The sequence below is a fragment of the Carettochelys insculpta genome, chromosome 4 (assembly GCF_033958435.1).
Source record: "Carettochelys insculpta isolate YL-2023 chromosome 4, ASM3395843v1, whole genome shotgun sequence".
Lineage (NCBI taxonomy): Eukaryota > Metazoa > Chordata > Testudines > Carettochelyidae > Carettochelys > Carettochelys insculpta.
Window position 1 is genome coordinate 41556208 of NC_134140.1, and position 6534 is coordinate 41562741.

Below are 6534 nucleotides of genomic sequence, written 5' to 3' on the forward strand. Positions count from 1 at the left end.
TAACCCCTTTTAGTTGCTCAGGGAGAAAATCTCTTCCATTTGTCTACATATGTTGCCCTCATGGAGGTCTTTCTGCTGTTCAACGGCACTTCTTTCACCGGTCCCAAGCATGAGAGCTCCACCATTTCAGCCATGGAGCTTCCAGGCTGTGAGGTATATCGCTTGAAGGTTGGGGTGCTGCAGTCTCCCCTCCTCCTGTATCAACAGGTCCAGGCATAATGGAAGTGTGATTGCGTTGCAGATGGTCAGCTCCAAGAGGGTTGAGTACCAGTGTAGTCAAGCCCACAGTGGGGTCACTAGGATGACCAATGCCCTGTCCGACCGAATTTTGAGTAGGGTTCGGTGGATGAGTGGCACCCGAGGGAAGGCATAAACTAGCATGCCTGACCAGTGAATGCTGAACGCATCTGTTCAGGAGCCCAGGCTCCAACTCTGACAAAAGCAGAATGTCCGGCACTCCGCCTTGAGATGGGAGGCAAATAAGTCTACCTGGGGACATCCCCACTTCTGGAAAATTAAATTCCAGAACGTCCAGGTGTGGTGACCAGTTGTGGTCCATAAAAGACCTGCTGAGATGGTCAGTCAGAGAGTTGTGGGCCCCAGGAAGGTAATACGCTTTCAGGAGAATTTGACATTGAGTGCAAAATTCCCAGAGCCTGATGGCCTTGTGACACAGGGGAGAGGAGCGTGAGCCCCTTTGCTTGTTTATATAATACATTGCTGTGGTATTATATGTACTCGCGGCAACACATTGACCCTTTAAATTGTTTTGAAACACCTCGCATGCGAACCTGATGGCTCTGGAGTTCTCGAACATTTATGTGGAGTTGGTGTCCTCTTTGCTCCACAGGGCTGGGGTCTGGTGCTCCCCCAGACACACACACCCCCATCCCAAGTCTGACTAGAAAGAGGGGAGGGTTGTGGGGGGTTGAAAGGCACTCCCATGCAGACCAGCTGAGTGTCCAACCAACAGTGCAGTGTTAATAGCACTCATGGAGGGACTGTCATCAACATGTCTATGTTGTTCCTGACAAGCCAGTACACCAAGGTGAGCCACAGCTGGAAAGGGTGCATTTGCAGTATGACATGCTGGACTACAAATGTGCATGTCACCATGTGACCCAACAACCTGCGGCAGCCTCTGGCCGTCATGGTGGGGAACTTGATCAATTCATGGATAAGAGATGCCATGGCCTGAAACCTACTTTGAGGCAAGAAGGCTCTGCCCTGCCCTGCCCTGCCCTGCCCTGCATCTAGTTGGGCCCCCATGAACACCATTACTTGGATGGGGGGTCAACAACAACTTTGCCTCATTTAATATGAGACTGAGTGCATCGAACGTCCGTCGTATCAGCTGCATGTGCTGTGCTACCTGGCACTGCGACTGACCCCTGACTAGCCAATCATCCAGGTAGGGAAAGATGTGCACCCTTGCCTGCATAGAGAGGCTGTCACCACTGCCATACATTTGGTGAAGACCCTTGTGGTGGAGGACAGACCGAACAGAAAGACTGTGAACTGATAATGCTCCTCCCCCACCACGAAGTGGAGGAACCTCCTGTGGGGCAGATAAATTGCTATATGGAAATATGCGTCCAGTAAGTCGAGAGCGGCAAACTCATCCCCCCATTCCACTGTTGGAATAATTAGGCCCGGGGATATCACGCAAAACCTTATCTTTTTCACAAATTTGTTGAGGTTCTGCAAGTCCAAGATGGGCCTTAGTCCCCCTTTTGCCTTTGGGATAAGGAAATAATGGGAATAAAACCCTGACCCTGAAATTGATAGGGGACCTCTTCTATAGCCCCCTGATTGAGGAAGGACTATACCTCCTGCCCGAGAAGGATCTTGTGAGAGAAGTCCCTGAAGAGGGATGGGGAGGGAAGTGGGGAACAAAGAAAATTGGATAGCATATCCCCTTTCTATCATGCGCAGGACCCACGGGTCCAAAGTTATGTTGCACCAGGCATGGTAGAAGGGAGATAGGTGGAAACAAAATAAAAGCTGAGCTGGAACTGGAGTGGTGACCAGTATGTCACCCCCAACAAAGCCATCAAAATTGTTGTGTACATCCCAGTATAGACTCTGGCCCTGAGCCTGTTGGCCATGAAGTCTTCTATTAGAGCGGCTCTATCTCCTACTGTTATCCTGTTGCTGTTGAGGGAATTGTCTGAACTGAGGCCTTGGGGGGAAATGCTGAAGCTGGGTCACAGGGGTGTGCAGGACAGCAAGCGTAAGGTGGCCCTCGAGTCTTTCAGGCTGTGGAGCTTTTGTCTGTCTTTTCTCAAAACAAGGATGGGCCCTCAAAGGGAAGGTCCCAGATAGTCTGTTGGACCTTGCAGGGGAGCCCCAAGACTCGTAACCATGCTACCCTAGGCATGGCTATCCTAGAGGCCGTGACCCTAGTGGCAGCTGCATTCAGCGCCACCTATAGCGCTGCCCTAGATATGAGCTTATGCTTGTCCAGCACTGCATTAAAATCAGGTTTACTCTCTGGTGGAACCAGCTCCCAAAAAGTGGGATAAGGAACTGACAGTGTTGTATGCATACCCCCTAACCAGAGCCTACCAGTTAGCAATCCTTAACTGTAGGCCTCTCATTGAGTAAACCTTTCTACCATACAAGCCCAGGCACTTAGCCTCTCTGTTTTTAGGGGAAGGGCCTTGAAACCCCTCTCTCCCCCTATGAATTGCTGCATCAGCAACAAGGGAGTCAGGGGGAGGGGGAGTACAAAGGTGTTCATTGCTTTGCACAGGAACAAAGTACTAGTGCTCAGTCTTTCTGGCCATGGATAGAGCAGAGGCTGGGGCCTGCCACACCGTCTCTGCTGTAGTGGCAATCGTTTTAATAATAGGCAGTTACCAACAGCGCTGTGGTTCCTGGTACCTGCAAAGGGGATGCCCAAAACTGAATCGATGCTGACTGTGCCAGTGTCAGGGCCGAGCCCACCAAAGGGGCCTCCAACATGGCCAACCATTGTGATTGTTCCTGAAGAGGTGCCCCCAAGGATGCCACCCTTGGCACCTGGGAAGTGCCAGGGGCCCTAGGCAGTCCCATGGTCTGCCCCTGCATTTTGTGGCCCACCCATGGAGTTCAGAGGGCCACTGGGATGCACCTTGAGAGGACACCTGCCAATCCCTATCCTTAGGGTGACAAGTCCAGTGCTGATGTCCGCTGCTGCGGGATGACCTCATGCTCCCGCTCCTGACTGAGCTGGAGTCTGACGCTGACTCTGATGCTGACAACCAGGGTGGTGCCACGGGGCCCATGGTTTGTGCAGGCTACTGTCTCCCTTGTGCCGTATAGCAAGGCATGCTGAATGGGGTCACAGTAAGCCCGCCTCGGGGAGGCTGGTCCAGTGCCAGGAACTGTGACGGTGCATAAAGGATGGCTCCTGCTCGATGGTCTGTGCTGGCACCTGCCCCTGGGACAGTCCCTCCAGTGGCGATGAGGACTCCTGTCGCGGCATCTGTCCCAGCACTGTGATTTGTAACAGGCCCTGCACTGCACTGAATGCCTCCAGCATTGAGGGCTGCCTTGGAGAGCGCAGGCTCCTGCCTCGTGCCCACACTGATGACCATATGTTATATCCCAGCTTATGGTGTGCTCTGGCAAATGCCTTGGAGGACTCTTAGTGCTTGACTCTTTCAGAGGACCAACCCCGATCCTGCCTCTTCTTCTTGCAAGGCACTGGGGACTAGCTGCTCTACCACCCTGATGTGCTAGGCGCCAACCCCTGGTGCCAACGACAGGAGCTTTCTGACGGCAATGACAGTACCCAAGCAGTCTGCACCAATGATGCAGTGCTCTGAGCTCCCATGGGGGAAATGTCCAGGTGCAAGGCCACTTCCATTAGTAGAACTTTTCAACACTGTGCTCTGTCCTTTAGAGTCCTATGTTTGAAAGCCTTACAGATGGTACAACATTCGTGAAGGTGTGCCTCACTGAAGCAACTCAAACAAGTCCTGGGCGGAGCACGCTTAGGCATTCGCTTGCCACATTTTCAATAGATTATGAAACCCTGGGAGCCAGGCATCACCAAAGCACCGAGAGGGGTTAAAGTCCCACTTCAGCTCACTAATAACTAATTAAAAACTATTTACAACTATTTACATTAATTACTAACTAATTTACAAATGATGGATACCAGCCAACTACGATACAAAACAATGGATACCAGCTGACTACGAAGGAGAGTGCTCCAGCAACCAACAGTACGACCAGGAGGAACTCAGTGGGGGAGGGTCAGGTAGTACATATATTGGTCACCCTATCAGCAGCACTCCAGGGGGCGCCACACCAACCCTCTGGCTACTGGCTAGAGCAAAAAGTTCTCTGGAATTTCTTCTTGTCTTTCTTGACTTTTCAAAGGTAATCACCGATGACTCAGGTAGCTCCCCAGTCAGCTTCTCAGGTATTCTAGGATGTATTTCCTCAGGCCCTGGTTGCTTAAAGTCATCGAGCTGGCCTAAGTAATTTTTAACTCATTCTTCCCCCTATTCTAGCTTCTGATCGCACCACATTTTTACTAATATTCCCTGTATTAGCCAAATTGATGACTTTTTAAAAGCTCCACAGGTAAAGAATCATTCTATCCATGCTTTAAAAGAGGAGTTCAGAAATATTTCTAGATTCAGGTGCTGAAGCATGTACTGTCCTCAAAACCGCACAGAGTGTGTTCTGTTTCCATTAGCTATATTTTCCATTGTGAGTACAATCCAAAACATACTATCAAAGCTAACAGGCCTAGACATTGATCTATATTATTTAAATAAATGTGCATTTATAGCAATCCAATCTCAGGCTTTATTAAGTCAAATTCTTTTTTCTTTCTTTATAAAGGAAGTCTTCAGTGATCTTTTGAAGTTAACTGCTCAACTCAGCAACAAATGTGAAAAAGAAAGCAGCACTCAGGGAACAAAATTAATTTGTAATCTAGTTCTGACAAGACAGAGCAGCAGTTATGAAATATAAAAATACATTTGAGAATTATGAAATACTCAGAGTATCTTGTAACAGAACATTGTGCAATATTTCCATTCTTTCGGTTTCAAAAGGCTCATGTTTTACTGTCAAGTTCATCCACCTTTACTCCTATTGAATAGCACTTCAACCTGCAAGAAATCCCCGTAGGTCTATTTCAGGAGTAAAGTTCCCTGCAGTAAGCAACGACTCAGCATGAATAAGCAGAATATGGCCCCACGTAATTCACTTCAACAGCAGAATTAATTCAATGTGTCCTACCCAGATGCTTCAACAGAGTTACACAGACTGTCTTGCCTAGTGCTTTAAATGGATCATAATTACTATACAGGTTTTTCAAAACCCAAAGTTCATTCACTGTCTGCTAAAGCTTCTACAAATGTGCGACTTCTTTCCAGTACGTCTGCATAAATCCATCCCAACTCGAGGGAACAATTGCCCATTAAGAAAGCAAAGCAGGAATTAGAATCTTATGAAGATGTAATTGGATCTTCAAGAAAAGCGCGTGCACACACACACACACACACAGATCCCAACGTCCTACCTGGTTGTTCACATAAAAACTAGCAGGTCTTAAAAGATTACAAAGCCTACATTCAGATTCCTCCTTAAAGCTATGCCCACTAAGTCAGACTGTTTCACATCGGCTGTAGACACGCTGGCCACCACAATTCAGTGTCTGTTTTTCCACCCAAGCCCGCCCGTGCTCCTGCTGCTTTCCAGACAAGGATCTACTACAAATGCGTTACTAGCCCGCCGCAGTGCCCACCGCTGGGCCGCTAGTTATCTGTAGCGCGGGCTCTTAACGGGCAGGCGTGAAAGAAACTCACCAGCCCACGAAGCACATCCCCGGACGCGCCGGAGCACTGGGGCCGGTTTCCTTTCCGAGCCGCCCACGCCGCCGAGGCTCTCGCAGGCGAAAGCGAAGCGAACAAGCGCGGGGGGCCCGGGGCTGGGGCTAGGGCCGGGGCTGGGACCGCGCACACGCCGCTTTGGGGGGAGAACTCGCCTGCGGGCAGAGGATTCCCCGGCCCCTGCAAGTCCTACCTCCGCGCCGGGCACCAGCCAGGAGTGTGGCCCTTTAAATTCCCCTTCTGCCCATCCGCCCTTGCTCTGCCTCGTCGCCTCCTTCACCTTCCGCCACCTCCCACGCACCGCTTGCCCCAGCGGGCTCGCTGGGGCCTTGCGCGGTTCGGGCCGGGATCTCCCGAGCGGCGCCGCTCGCAGCACCTGCTGCGGGAGGGAGCCGCCTGCTCAGCACCTGGGACCTGGGGGCGGCCGGGCGCAGGGCCCCGGCGGGGGCGGGGGCTGCTGCCTCGGCAGCGTCTTTGCGAGCGCGCAGGAGGAAACGAACTTGCAGTCACACGCTTTGGCTTGAGAAAGTTGCTGCTGGCAGCTCCACGCATGCCTGGGTGGCGAGCCGCTTGCAGCGCGGCCTGCTGAAAAGGGCCTGGCTGGCTGGTAGCCCTAGAGCTTCCTTCTGCAGGGGAGGCTGCTCCGCAGCCCGACGGGCTTCGTCGGCCACTTACCGCGGCGCGGAGGCCGCAGCTG

At 51.5% G+C, this 6534-nt stretch overlaps 1 protein-coding gene across 1 annotated transcript in view; it reads right to left on the minus strand.

Annotated features, from left to right (window-relative positions):
- Positions 1-6325, minus strand: part of ARAP2 (ArfGAP with RhoGAP domain, ankyrin repeat and PH domain 2) — a 198016-nt gene extending 191691 nt beyond the window's left edge. Inside the window, exon 1 of the mRNA XM_074992587.1 lies at positions 6031-6325. The gene's annotated coding sequence lies outside the window, so the exon portion shown is untranslated. The remainder of the gene's footprint in view (positions 1-6030) is intronic.
- Between the last annotated feature and the right edge of the window lie 209 nt (positions 6326-6534).